At 43.8% G+C, this 13,019-nt stretch overlaps 1 long non-coding RNA gene across 2 annotated transcripts; it reads right to left on the bottom strand.

Moving 5' to 3' along the window:
- Nucleotides 1-329: 329 nt before the first annotated feature.
- Nucleotides 330-12,718, bottom strand: LOC130454694 (uncharacterized). 2 transcript variants are annotated; one of them, XR_008912559.1, is made up of 3 exons: nt 7,623-12,718; nt 6,525-6,670; nt 330-562 (listed from the first exon to the last, which is right to left on the bottom strand). It is a non-coding gene; the product is annotated as an uncharacterized LOC130454694 (long non-coding RNA). The 2 variants fall into 2 exon arrangements; XR_008912560.1 differs by lacking the exon at nt 6,525-6,670 and having other exon boundaries at nt 330-4,877.
- Nucleotides 12,719-13,019: the final 301 nt, after the last annotated feature.

Here is a 13,019-nt window from a genome sequence, read left to right as displayed (position 1 = left end):
TCCTTCATTCTTCCCTTTCTCCCTTTTACCCTCCCTCTGTCCCTTCCTCCCTCAGCAGAGAGCCACATGGCAGGGAGTCAGAATCATACCATTGCCACTAGATATTACAGAAAGTTTATACTTGCTCAGACAAACACATTAATTGAGATGGATTCTGCAATAAATTGGGAGAATACTGGGCAACTTAACACTACAGGTGGCAAAATTTAACAAGTACTGAACACAAGATATTACATAGCTAGATTTATGTACCAGAAGTTTGATATTTTAAAGAAATGAATAGGGGGGTAGCTTCTCATTCTCTATTGAAAAAGCCCACTAAGGCATCCTTGAGGATTTTGCTTATTCTGTTTTATTTTATTTATTTTTTTAGATGAGCATGATGCCAACTGGATAGATCGGCTTAGAAATAACATTTTTTTTTCTTTTTCAGGAATTTCCTGGAGTCACTCACATAATTTATGCAGATATAAGCAGTTCAATCTAGTGGTTTTTAGATTGGGGATAATTGAACTAAGTGAAACTTTCATCTTCTTAAATCAAAGGCAGATTATCCAAATCCCTGGGTAGAGAAATGAAGACAGAATTGGGCAAATGATAAAGAGAAAATAGGAAAGGAATTCCCCCATTTCCATTTCCCCATTTTGAGAAGAGACCCAAATATGATTCCTAGGATATCTATATGCACCCCAGTCCAATTGACATTGACTTTTAGAGAGGTCTGTGCCAGTCCTGAATCTCCCAAGCATCAGTGATGCATATGTGATGATGATAATAATAATAACTAGTCTCCATAGAGTGCTTTAAGGCTTGCAAAACAATTTACATATGTTCCTTCCTGTGTTCCTCACAGCAACTCTAAGAGGGAGGTACCATTAAAAACCCCATTTTGCCAATGGGGAAAATTAGACTCAGAGAGTTAAATGATTGCCCAGGGTCATACAGCTATCAAGTTTCTAGGGCAAGATTCAAACTCTGACCCTTCTGCCTCTCTGTTCAATATTTTCCCAATAATCTCTGTAGCTTCTTGTATTAAGTCATGCATCTAAAGAAATCTGCCACCAAGGCACAAATGTTTGCTGGTTCTCAATGGGAGGACAGTTTTGGAGTTCCAACTCAAAAAATGGTCAGGCACAGGCCAGAGCTTGGAGAGCTTTTCTCCCTATGATGGATTTGCTGGGGTGTATCTCATGAAGCTTCATTAGCAGTAAGTCATCGGAGGTGGTAAGAATCGTCAGTATAAGGAGTTAGTTATTGCTGCTTGTGAAAGCCTATCTTGCCATCAGCACTGAATGAAAACTAGAGAAAAGCAAGAAATCTTGATCAATTATAGGCTCCATTCAAAACACGAAGAAAGAAAGGTGCTGCCAGCCTACTTTGCTGAATTTTTCTCTTGAAACACCACAGGCATACATTGGGCTCAGAAGGCTAGGGAGGGTGGTTTAAGCAAAGCACTCATTCAGTGTTCAGAGGAGCAGAAGACCTAGGTTCAAATATTTCTTCCAGTGTTTGCCTCCTGGCTTATTTTGGGCACAATACTCAAGTTCTCTGGGGCTCAGTTTCCTCATTTGTATGATGAGTGCTTTGGTTCAGTGGACTCTGGATTCCATACACTTGCAAACATTTGATCCTTCATTTTCTTTAAAGTACATAATAGATATAGTTTGAGAGGAGTTTGCCTCTGGTACAAGGAATAGAGAGAATCCATAAAATGGCTTCCATGCCAGGGAAACGTCTTTGTTCTGGGAGGCCAGAGAATCTTCTTAAGTTTTTATCTAGGTGCAGAGGAATTGTCGTCTGAGCATGGTCTAAGAGAGCTGGGAGTGACAGGCCAGACTCTTCCTGGAAAAGCTCTTTCCAGGGATGTTTCCTATCCAGGTGTCTGCTTGTAAGGCTGGAAGTGGTCCATTCAAGAAGCGACTCGCTGACATCCCCCTAGAACTAGTGGTAGTCTCTGATGAGCCCTCTGCAGTGAGACTCTCACTTGAGGAATGTGGCAAAGAGCTGTAATTGTTTCTAGAATATTTTCTCCCATTGCTGCACACACACATGACCAAGGACCTTAAAATGGAAGGAACATAGCACAGCTGAAGCATGTTCAGAAATAGCAGGAATGCTGTCCCAGGTGCTGAACTGATTTGATCTCTTTATCTAGGGAAGAAATTGGACTCGGAGATATGAGCAACATTTTCTCGCCCTGAACTGATTACTGTTATAATCCTGACAATGATTGATTCTGAGTAATTATCCTGGAAGGAGAATTAGATTAAAAAACAATATTCCAGATTAGAGAGGACGCTGGTCCATTTTCGTAATTAGCTCCCTTTTAGTGGGAGATGCTATCACGGCACAGGGACTGAGAACGGCTTTGTCCCATGAGGATCATGTGTTGTCGCTTTGGAAAGACACACGGGAAACACAGGACCATGTTTCGGTGAGGAACTGTCAGGGACAAATGTGGTGCGGTCGAGGGAGCAGAAGGAGGTCTGTGCTCAGGAAGCGATCCCAGGCTCAGCTTCCGGTCTGTCACTGGCCTCCCTGGGTCCCAGGGAGCGTTCACAAATGGAAAAGGGAAGGGTCATCTGTGGTGATCTGGAACATCTTTTCCCCATCTGCCTGTCATTCTTTCATGCCTCCATTCTAGAGTATCTGAGTGAAACGTGCTAGGATGGTGACAGCAGGGCTGGTAATATTAGTAGCATTTATACACCATTTCGGCGTCTCACTGGATCTCCCAGCAATCTTGTGCCCTGCTGCTATCACCAAGGAGGTGAGCTGTGATGACAGGTGGAAGCCAGGAAGGCACATCAACACCTTCCCAATTCTGAGATGTGGTTTCTTTCTATCTCAATATCCCCATTTCGCAGTCATTCCAGATGTGATTTCTTTAGGATGGGACACCCTTCCTCCAGCCTTTTTTAACTTAGGAGATGTTTAGGGAGTTTCTCTGAGATGCACACAGGGGGAAGACCTGCTGCCTTCTAGGTTCTGAAGATCCAATGAGATAATGTTGGTGAAACATTTAACACAATTCCTGGCACATAGTAGGTACTTAACAACTGTGCATGGCTTTCCCTATAATGCCTTGTCTAAGGTGGGCAAATTAACAACTAGGAGTAGGATTTGAATCCAGTTCTTTCTGACTCTAAAACCATCTCTGTATTGACTGTGATGCCTCCTAGATTAATAACAGCAAAAGTGGACATTAAAAAAAGCTTCAGAATTTCCTAGATAGAGAGCAGAAAGGGACCTTCTAGATGGGCCAGTCACCCCTACCCGATAGATGAGGAAACTGGCATCTTAGGAGGGGAAAAGGTCTGATCCCAAGGCCTCCCAGTTTATTTGTAAATTAAAGGTCATCATCTGACTCTGACTGTGCTTAGCATGCCAATCTCTCCCATTCTGAAGTAAGAACCAGTGGTCTGTCCCTGCCTCCCTGCTTTTCTCTCCCCAAAAGCTAAAGTCAAAGACCCATTCATTAGTTTCTTTGCTTTTTCTCATAAGAACCTCACCCAAATGAGCTATTGGGGTTTTAAGAAGATTCCAAAGCAATCCAAGGAGAGAGGGAAGCATACACGGGCCCTGGAGACAGATGAACAGGAGCATTCTGGGAAGTGCAACATAAAGGAGAGCTTGGGGCCATCACTTTCCCAAGGATGCTCTATTCTGTGACACTTGGTGGTCAAGGCCAAGAAAGTCTTCCAGGTATTTTCCCCCTGATGGTTGACTGAGTCATGGATCGAGCCCTGAAGGGACAGACTTGAGATAGGTGGATGAGGAACTCATTCTTGAAGGGAAGGATTCCCAGGGTTAAGGCAAAGAAAGTACAGATGATTAAATGATAATGAGGAGCTCAAATGAATTCTGTTTGCTTGGAATTCAGGACACAGAAAGGAGAATGTTGTGGGATAAGGGTAGAATGCGAAGTTTGGGACACAGTGGAGGAATTTCAAGCTCTCTGCTCACATCTGGATGGGCTTCTGTCACGGTGCAGTTTGAGCCATTACAATGACTTTTGTTTCAGAATAAATACAGTTTTCCTAAAACAGTCATGGGATTCTCCCAGGTCCTGTTCAACTTCTGCCCTTTACCATCTAGAAGCAAAATCTTGTGTCCCTCCACCCTGGGTGAGAGCTTTTGTTTTAAGCCTCTTCAGGACCCAGACCTCTGACAGTAACTGGAGTCACACATGATGAGCCTCCAAATAACCAGCTGGGCCAAAAAGCACGAGGACAAAAGTGCCCACATGTGAGATGCCATAATGGCATTACGGACAAGGTAATGATGCCCTTGGGAAGAGGAGAGTTCCCCCTTGCTGACAGCACACATTAAATTCACCTGAGTGTGGCATGTGAAGACAACTGTCCAGGGGGCTTGTCAGATATTGGACTGAGAACTGAGGCAGGAGATTACCTGGGGGTGTTGCAAGATCTAGATGTACCTCTAAGAGGAAGCTATCTTGGAATCAGCTCATGGGTTACATGCGTTGCTGCTTATCATCCTCACTTATCTGGCAGCCTTGGATAGCTTTTCCTCATCTATGAATCAGAGTTGTGCCATATTTGATGGTCTAAAAGAACCCAGGACAAGATGCCCGATCTTGAGCCTGGAGCCTAGGAAGGCTGTCTCAAAGGAAAGATAGAGAAAGGAAATAGGGCTTGATCAGAAACCACTGACTCTTTTTCCTTCTTTACACTTGAGAGTCACTCAGATGACCAGAACTTCATATTGTTCTTCCTCTTCTCCATCTCTGAATCAGCCATCTCACTGCATTACTCTTGCCAATGGCCTATTTTGTTCTCTGCTGATTGGATTTCCAATTTATAGAAAATTGCCATTCATAAATAAATTCAGTTATCTTCAAGCTTTATGTGCCACTGTCCAAGAATAGATATTCATTAACATCCTTCAGCACATAATTATATTCACTAATTATCACCAGAACTATTTTAATACATTTCTAGGCAGCCTTGTCCTTCTCTTTGGAAAAAAAAGGAGACAGACAGCCCTTGACAATGCGTGGGTTCATGGGTATATAGAGCCGCTCATCTTTTGAGTAATAAAGTCGGAAGAGTTCATTGCTCTTTTATCCCCTTCATTTAATAAAGGTTATAGAGACATGAGCGGTATAGAATAAGTGGGAGAATCTTGGTCCTGAATCTGACCCAGTCTCCTATCACCAGCCGTGGAGATGGGCTGATGGATGAGCTCCACTACACCACTGCTGCTTGGCCTTTTTCTTACCCTCTACCCAGTGAGCCAAAGGGGAAATCTCTGAAGGACATCTTTTCTTTAAACAGAGCCTTTCCCCTCAGTTGTCTGCAGCTAGATGAATTTTGAATGGCAATAACTCAGGGCTCCCAGAGAACAAGCGATAGAGGGACTTTGGTCTACCTTGGTTGGCTGAAGAGGCCATGAGAAGACTCCTGATCCTTAAGGGTGGCCCAGCAGTGACTTAGGCTGCACTAACACAGGGATGCAATCAATAATGACTATTCATGTAACACTCGAAGGTTTATAGAACACTACATGTACGCTACTTCTTTTGAGTCTCACAACAACCCTGAGGGCAAAGTATTGTTATTAGCCTCATTTTGGAGTTAGGAAATGAAGCCTGGGAGAATCAGAATGACTTCCCTTGCCTCCACAGCTAGTAAGTGCCCCAAGTCTAGCTTTCTCTCCATCACCAGTATTTAAACCACCAAAGCCACTATTCAATTCAGCCTAACACACACACACACACACACACACACACACACACACACACACACTGCTTATTATGCTTATTATCTGTAGGGAATCACTGGGGGAGGGTCTGGGATGAGGAACAAGAGGATAAAACCTTAAAATAAAGCTCTTTTCACTCTAGGTTCTCATACTCTGGTAGTGGAGCTGAAGACCCCAAACAGGTAAGTCACTGCAAAGCGAACTGAGGATGAGAAGAGCAATAATATCAGGGATTCAGGGAGGGCTGAGATTGAAGTGAATCTTGGATGAGGATGGGGACCTTGATGACCAGAAACTAATGGTCAGGGGGGAGGGCATTCCGGGAAAGGGAAGGGAGTAGTGCTGGATTAAGGGGATAATAGTGTACAGAACACAGAAGATGCTAGCCTTGTTGTCTTCTGCCCTTGGATAGCCTGTTCATTTTCTAGTACCTATCCTGGGGAGCATCCAGAGTTGACTTAGGAAGGAGGGTTTCTGAATTGAATGACATGAGGATCTGTTGGAGGAGAGAGAGAGAGAGATAGAGATAGAGATAGATAGATAGATAGAGAGAGACAGACAGACAGACAGACACAGACACAGGCACAGAGACACAGAGACAGACACAGAGACACACATACAGAGAAAGAGACAGACAGACACAGAGAGAGAGAGAGATGGAGGGAGAGAGAGACAGACACACAGAGAGACAAACAGACAGACAGACACAGAGAGAGACAGAGAGATGGAGGGAGGGAGAGGGGGGGTAGGGGTGGGGGAGAGAGAGACAGCACTTTCTAAATGAACAATTTGCCTACCTCTTGTAGTAGCATTCTGCTATTTTTTGGTATAGAGGTGATAGATACCTTTGGCTTTCTCCTATTCATGTGAAAGTCTGGTTGATATGAAAGTGAGAAGAGCCCATGCCTGTAGTGGATTCTCTAGCTAGTCCATTCCTTTTTGACTGATACAGACAGAAGAAGGAAAGAAGAGGTGCTTAGCAGGCTCCTTAGACTATGATATTTCCTAGCCAAAATTTTCAAAGGCTGTGTTCTGAGAGCCTCTTAGATACTTGCAGCCATCAATCATATTCCAGCTAAATCTTCCTTTCTTTAGGGTAAGTGCCCTTAGTTTCTTAGGTGATCATCATCCAGCATGTTCTCTGGGCTTTTCACCCCTAGTCATTCTCTTCCATTCCCATACCAGGTTATCTATTATTTCCTAGAATGTAGTGCCAAGAATTGTGGCCAATGGGTCCTTCCTTATCAGGTTAAAGGTCACCATTTACACCATATTTCCTGTCTCTTTTAAGGAAGCATATTGGACAATATTTGAACTTTTTATGGAAATCTATTCAAGTCCACAGATGGTTTTTGCAGGATATATTGTATAATGAGGTATTTTTCAACCTATCTTTGTGAAAATCATTTTTTGAAACCAAATATAGGCACTTACATTCATCTCTTTATAATTTAATTGGATTCATATTGTTCCATTTCTCTAGACTCTTGTAGTGTTTTGTCATCATGGCTTTGCTACCTAACAAGTTCGCCATCTCCCCTAGCTTCAAGTTATTTGCAGAATCTAGAATCTTGAGTTTTGCCCTCCAGAGTCATTGATACAGTTGTTAAAGAGCTCTGGGCCAAGGAGAAATCTTGTAAGGAGGCCAATGGAGCAAAACTGGGCTACAAGATGGTTTCAGCCTATTGATGACAAATCTTTGCATTCCATTAACTTCAAATCCTGCTAATCATGCAGTCCCTCTAGCCTGCTGATATCTATATTCATATCACTATATCTTCACCACAAGCAAAACCAGAGTGAGTTTTTTTAAAGGTCTGGAGGAATTCTAATGCCCCCCCCTCCCCCCCCCAGTGAATGTCTATACGATGAGAAGTTGCAGAGAAAGTGCTGACCTGCAATAGTTGAGGGAGTTTCTTCTCCCCAGTCAGGTCCTAGATGAAGGAAGTCACCGAGAGGGCTGCAAATCTGACTCCTACTACAGCTCTTGGGCATATCTGTGAGCAGCCAGTTTGACCAGGCCAAAGAAAACAATGGAATGTAGTTGGCCTGACATCACTCTTCCATTGTGAAGTCGTGCTGCTTTTTAATGAGCATTGCTTCACTTTCTGGTTTGCTAATGAGGGAAGTCCATCCCACTGATCTGTGGTTATTATTAAAATGATTATTTCCCCAAATACATTTCCCAATTTTTAATCATCTTTTCCTGACATTTTAGAATCCATGTTTGAAATTCCTCCACAAACCCTTCTCCGAGACAGCAGGTAATATGATGCAGGTTATGCATGCATTATCCTGCAATATATATATCTCTGTGTCCATCAAGTTGTAAAAGAAGACATATATTACTTAGACAAGCAAAAACCCATGAAAGGAATAACATGAAGAATGGTATGTTTCATTCTGGAGCAACTCCATCCATTTCTTCTATGGCGGTGGTCATTCTTTGTCACCATGAGTCTTGTTGGGTTCTCTTGGATCATTATATTGCTGATAATAGTTTAGTCTTTTACAGATGCTCATCATACAACACTGCTGTTACTATGTACATCTTTCTTCCAGATCTGCTCTCTTTTTTTGCATCATTTCATATAAGTCTTTCTCTGTGTGTGTGTGTGTGTGTGTGTGTGCACGCTCTCCTGTGTATCATTACAACCATGTACCATAGCCATTTCCCAGTTGATGGACATCCCTTTGGTTTCTAATTTTTTGCCACCACAGAAGAACTTCTATAAATATTTGGGTACAAGTAGGTCTTTTCCCCCTATATTTGATATCTTTGGGAATATGGATCTAGTAGTTGTTTGGCTATGTCAAAGGGTATGCACAGTTTTCTGGCCCTTTGTGCATGGCTCAGACTTGCTCTCCAGAATGGTTGTATCAGCTCATGGTGCCATCAGCAGTTTCCCCACACTTTCATCATTTTTCTTTTTTGTCATATTAGCCAGTCTGAGAGCTATGAGGCGATGCCTCTGAGTTGTTTTAATTTCTATTCCTTGAATCAATAGTGAGTTGGAGCATTTATTCATATAAATAAAAATGTTTTTAATTTCTTCATCCAGGAATTGCCTGTTTGTTCATTTGTCAACTGGGAAATGCTTTGTATTCTTATAAATTTCTCCCTCTAGTTGAGAAATGAGGCCCTTTTTAGAGACATTTGCTGTAAATCTCTCCCCACCCCAGTTTGTAGCTTCTCTTCTAATCCAACTTGCATTGGTTTTGTCTGTGCCACCACCCTTTTAAATTTAACATAGGCAAAGTTATCTGTTTTATATCTTGTAATTTTTTGTGTCTTGTTTGGTCATCATTTTGTCCCTTATTTAGGAGCCTGAAAAGGAAACTATTTTGTGTTCTCCTAAAAATTTTATGGTAGTGTCACCCTTTATTGCTAAATCATGTATCCATTTTGATTTTAGCTTGATATATGGTGTGAGGTGTTGGCCCATGTCTCGTTTCTGCTGCACCGTTTTCCAGTTTTCCCAGCAGTTTTTCTCAAATAGTGAATTATTCCTCCAAAAGCTTGCATCGTTGGGTTTGTCAAAGGCTAGTGTTGCTATGGTTACTAAGCCATCTCCTGAAGCTTCATAGGTACCAAATTAAAAACAAAATTCTTGATCTTTAGAGCAAGAGTGTGAAGTATTTTACTAGTGCACGTTTAGTCATTTACTGCTGCACACTGAGTGCCCAATCTATTCCATTGGTCCACTGCAGATCCACCAGATTGTTCTGGTGACTGTCACTTTATAATAGTTTGAAATCCAGTATAGCTAGATTACCTTCCTTCATATTTTGTCATCAATTCCCGATATTCTTGACCTTTTGTACTTCCAGATAAATGGTATTTTTTTGTAGCTCTGAAATAATTTTTGGGTAGTTTGACTGGCATGGCATTGGAGAGTAAGTTGATTTAGGTAGAGTTGTCATTTTTTTTTCTATTGGTTCTACCTACCCATGAACAAATGAATGGTTAGATCTGACTTCATTTGTGTGAAGACTGTTCTGTAATTGTGTTCACACAATTCCTGGGTTTGTTGGTTTAGGGTTTTCAGACTCAATCTTTATTTGTTTTGATTGTTTGATCATTTCATTTGCCTTTCTGTAGTCCTCCTGGAATGCACCCCTGGCTCTCCCCTAAATCTCTGGGGTTTTTTCCACTTTCACAGCTTCCTGGGCAATCTCAGTTCACATTCATTCACTCTTCCAGGAAGTGCTTTGTCCAGTCCTGATGTTGTGGCCTCTTTGAGGGCAGAGAGATATGGCTTGGGCTGTCTCTGCTGTTATCTTGGGCTCCTTTTACTTGCAATCATGATTCCCCCCCTCCCCAATCCCCACCCTTTCCTAGCTCAAAGAACATTCTCTCTAGCAATGAAAAGAGGAGCCAGAGAAGTCCTTCAGAGACCAGCCTTTACTCTTTGGGAATTCGCATGGCTTTGGCAGGAGCCCCCAGATTGAGTGTCCAGAGTCTGTCTTTATTCTTGGCCTGCTCGGTAAGTTGATTAAAAAGGATGGAGAGGGCGATGCTCCAGAGTTCTAGAACTTTCTCATTGCCCACACTTTGCTAACATTGCAGAAGTCAGATACTATTTATCAGTTTTGAATTTTCAGCAGCAGAAGTGCTATTAATTTTAATGAAAAAAAGACTCGTCTGCTGTGGATGGAGCTGACCTTTTGAAATCCTTGGACCCAATGTGCTGTGTAACTATAAAGCATTATTATTGTTATTTGGAAATGAACTCGAATGCTTGATCCTTTTATAATACCGTCAGGGACCCAATAGATGCATTTTTGGATTTTTTCTGCCTCCCTCCACTGTCTGGTGAAATATTCATTGCGAGAGAGCTTCCTGCATCGGCACTTTCCTGGAATGATGGGAATATGAAATCAAGCTGCACCACAACAATTCACACTCTCTTAAGCAGGTAGATAGAAAGAATTATTTGCACAAAGCTGTTGATTTATTTACTTCTATTGCCTTCAATAATGCCCCAACCTGGATCATTAGTTATTAATATCACCCCCGTATTCTTTTAGACAGCTTTGCTCTCAGCCTGCCTCCATTTATCTTGATTACCCAGCAGAGTCACATCCCTGGTTTTCAGAGAGGCCACCTTGGCCTGCCGGAACCCTGGGCAGCTCGCGAGAGAAAGGCTTTTGTTTGGAAGCCGGGAGGGGGCACCCGCTCGCCCCGGCCCTGGGTGCTTGGAGAATGTGTGTTTCCATCAGGCCTCCCTTGGTCAGCTCCCAGGACAAAAGGAGAGAGCTTTCCCTCAGCCTCAAAGGTAGCCTCATCCCTGAGCAGTGTTCAAAGGAAGCCCGGCAGCGGCTCCATCCCTCCCTCGCTGCAGCCATTTCCGATCCACTTAGGTGCGCCATCCATCCTCATTACGTGCTGCTCGTCCATATGGGCAGACAATTCTGAGCCATCAGCTGAGCCCCTCCCTGGCTGGCCTCAGCCCCACTGGCCTCCCTTGCGGAGCTTCCGGTTAGCTCCATCTTTTCCAAATGATCAGAGACTTCAGACCTGATTTCCGGGCTCGTTTGTGGCCAGGCCACTGGCCCTGGGCGTGCAGAGAGGCAGCCTTAGAAGGGACTGAACTTCTCCGGAAAACAAGCCCAGCCCAAAGCGAGTTTCCTGAACTCGGCATCTTCGTCGTCCCGCAAACCCAGGAAACACGAGCTTCCCGGTCCCAGAACTCTCTCCTCCTACGTGCCTGGCCACAGCCCCTCCGAAGGGCTCCAGGCGGCAGTTTTCACCTTACGCGGCCCCGCGGAAACAGCCTACAAATAATGGCTTCCGGTGCGCCCCTCTGCGCGTTCCCAGAGCTCAAGGCGGCCGTGGATTCATTGGGCGGAAAGAAGAAGCTGCTCAGAGGACACGTGTGCGTCCAGATATGGCGGACTGCGGGCAGAACTGGCAGTTTGGGCCCACGTATATACAGACAAAGGAATGAACGAAGCACACATTAGATCCAGGCTGGGTCCGGCAGTCCCACAGCCAGGCCAAGGCAGAAGGAAGATTCTAGCTGCGAGTCCCGTGGAAAGTTCTTCCCCGCCCAGAAGCAAAGGGCAGGAGCACTTCTCTGACAGCTTCGCCATCGTGATGGCGGCGAGAGAAGATCCCGATGCCGAGTCACTTCACAGGGCGCAGGGAGGACTGCGGGGCGGAGCTAAGGCTTTGGGGTTCAGGGTTCTGGCCTAGCTCTTGTCGGGATGGATGTCCGTGGCAGATGCTGCTTCTGGGCTCTTGCTACTTGAGCCGGTTTGACTTCACGGATACATATATGTCTATCTGATATGTATGTTTATGCGTCTGTATGTCCTTGTCATTTTTAGTCAGCCTTCCAGTCACACCCTACTCTTCAGGGCCCCAGTGCAGCTTTCTTGACAAAGTTACTAGAGTGCTTTGCCATTGCCTTCTCCAGTTAATCTTACAGATAAGAAACGAGTGGAGCAGGATTAAGTGACTTGTCCAGGGTCACACAGCTAGTGAAATAGATGATATTTGAGGGTGTATATTGGACAGATACTAGATAACTAATGGATCAGGTATTCTTTTACCTACCCTCCTCCCTCTAAACCTCCCTTCCTCCTCTCTTCTTCCCTTCAGTTTCCCCTCCCCCTCTCTTCTTCAGCCCCTTCTAAGACACTCAGGGTGAGCTGTGATGTTTCAGAGGAAATATTCTTTTCTCTTCTTTATCTCAAGTCAGGGTTTATTGGGGAAAACAGGAAAGATGGAGGATAAGGTAAGAGGGATGGGATTACAATGAGTGTATGGTTGGAGGATATTGAGAGAAATGGCAATTCAGTCACTAGCATGAAACAGCCAGTCAGGGAGAGATGTATGGACTCTTGTCCTTCTTCTTCTGCCTTCAGATCAGCCAGATCACTTCCAGCTTGATTATCCCAAGTCCCAGAGATAAACCCAGCTTCTTCCTTCAGATCAGCCAGAAGCCCCAAGACTTCAAATCCAGTCAAGCAGTTGGCTCTTGGCTCCAACTGTTTCCCAGTTACATTCCAAATGGAATCTTCATTTGACTGACAGATGATCAATCTCCAGCTTCTTGTCTTGATGCATTTTCTTGTAATTTCTCTCTTCTCCACACTAGTAAGTCTCTGAGGCCAGATTTGAATATAGGAAGATAAATCACTCTGACTCTAGGACTGGCACTTTACCTGCTGCACCACCCAGTGACCCATATACACATATATGTGCCATCCATCACACATTTGTAGGCATGTATAAGCATATAGTATTCATCTATAATGTTTACAGTGGATGCTTTTATATCTAG

This window comes from Monodelphis domestica, chromosome 5 (genome assembly GCF_027887165.1).
Source record: "Monodelphis domestica isolate mMonDom1 chromosome 5, mMonDom1.pri, whole genome shotgun sequence".
NCBI lineage: Eukaryota > Metazoa > Chordata > Mammalia > Didelphimorphia > Didelphidae > Monodelphis > Monodelphis domestica.
This window is presented reverse-complemented; position numbering and strand designations above follow the sequence as displayed.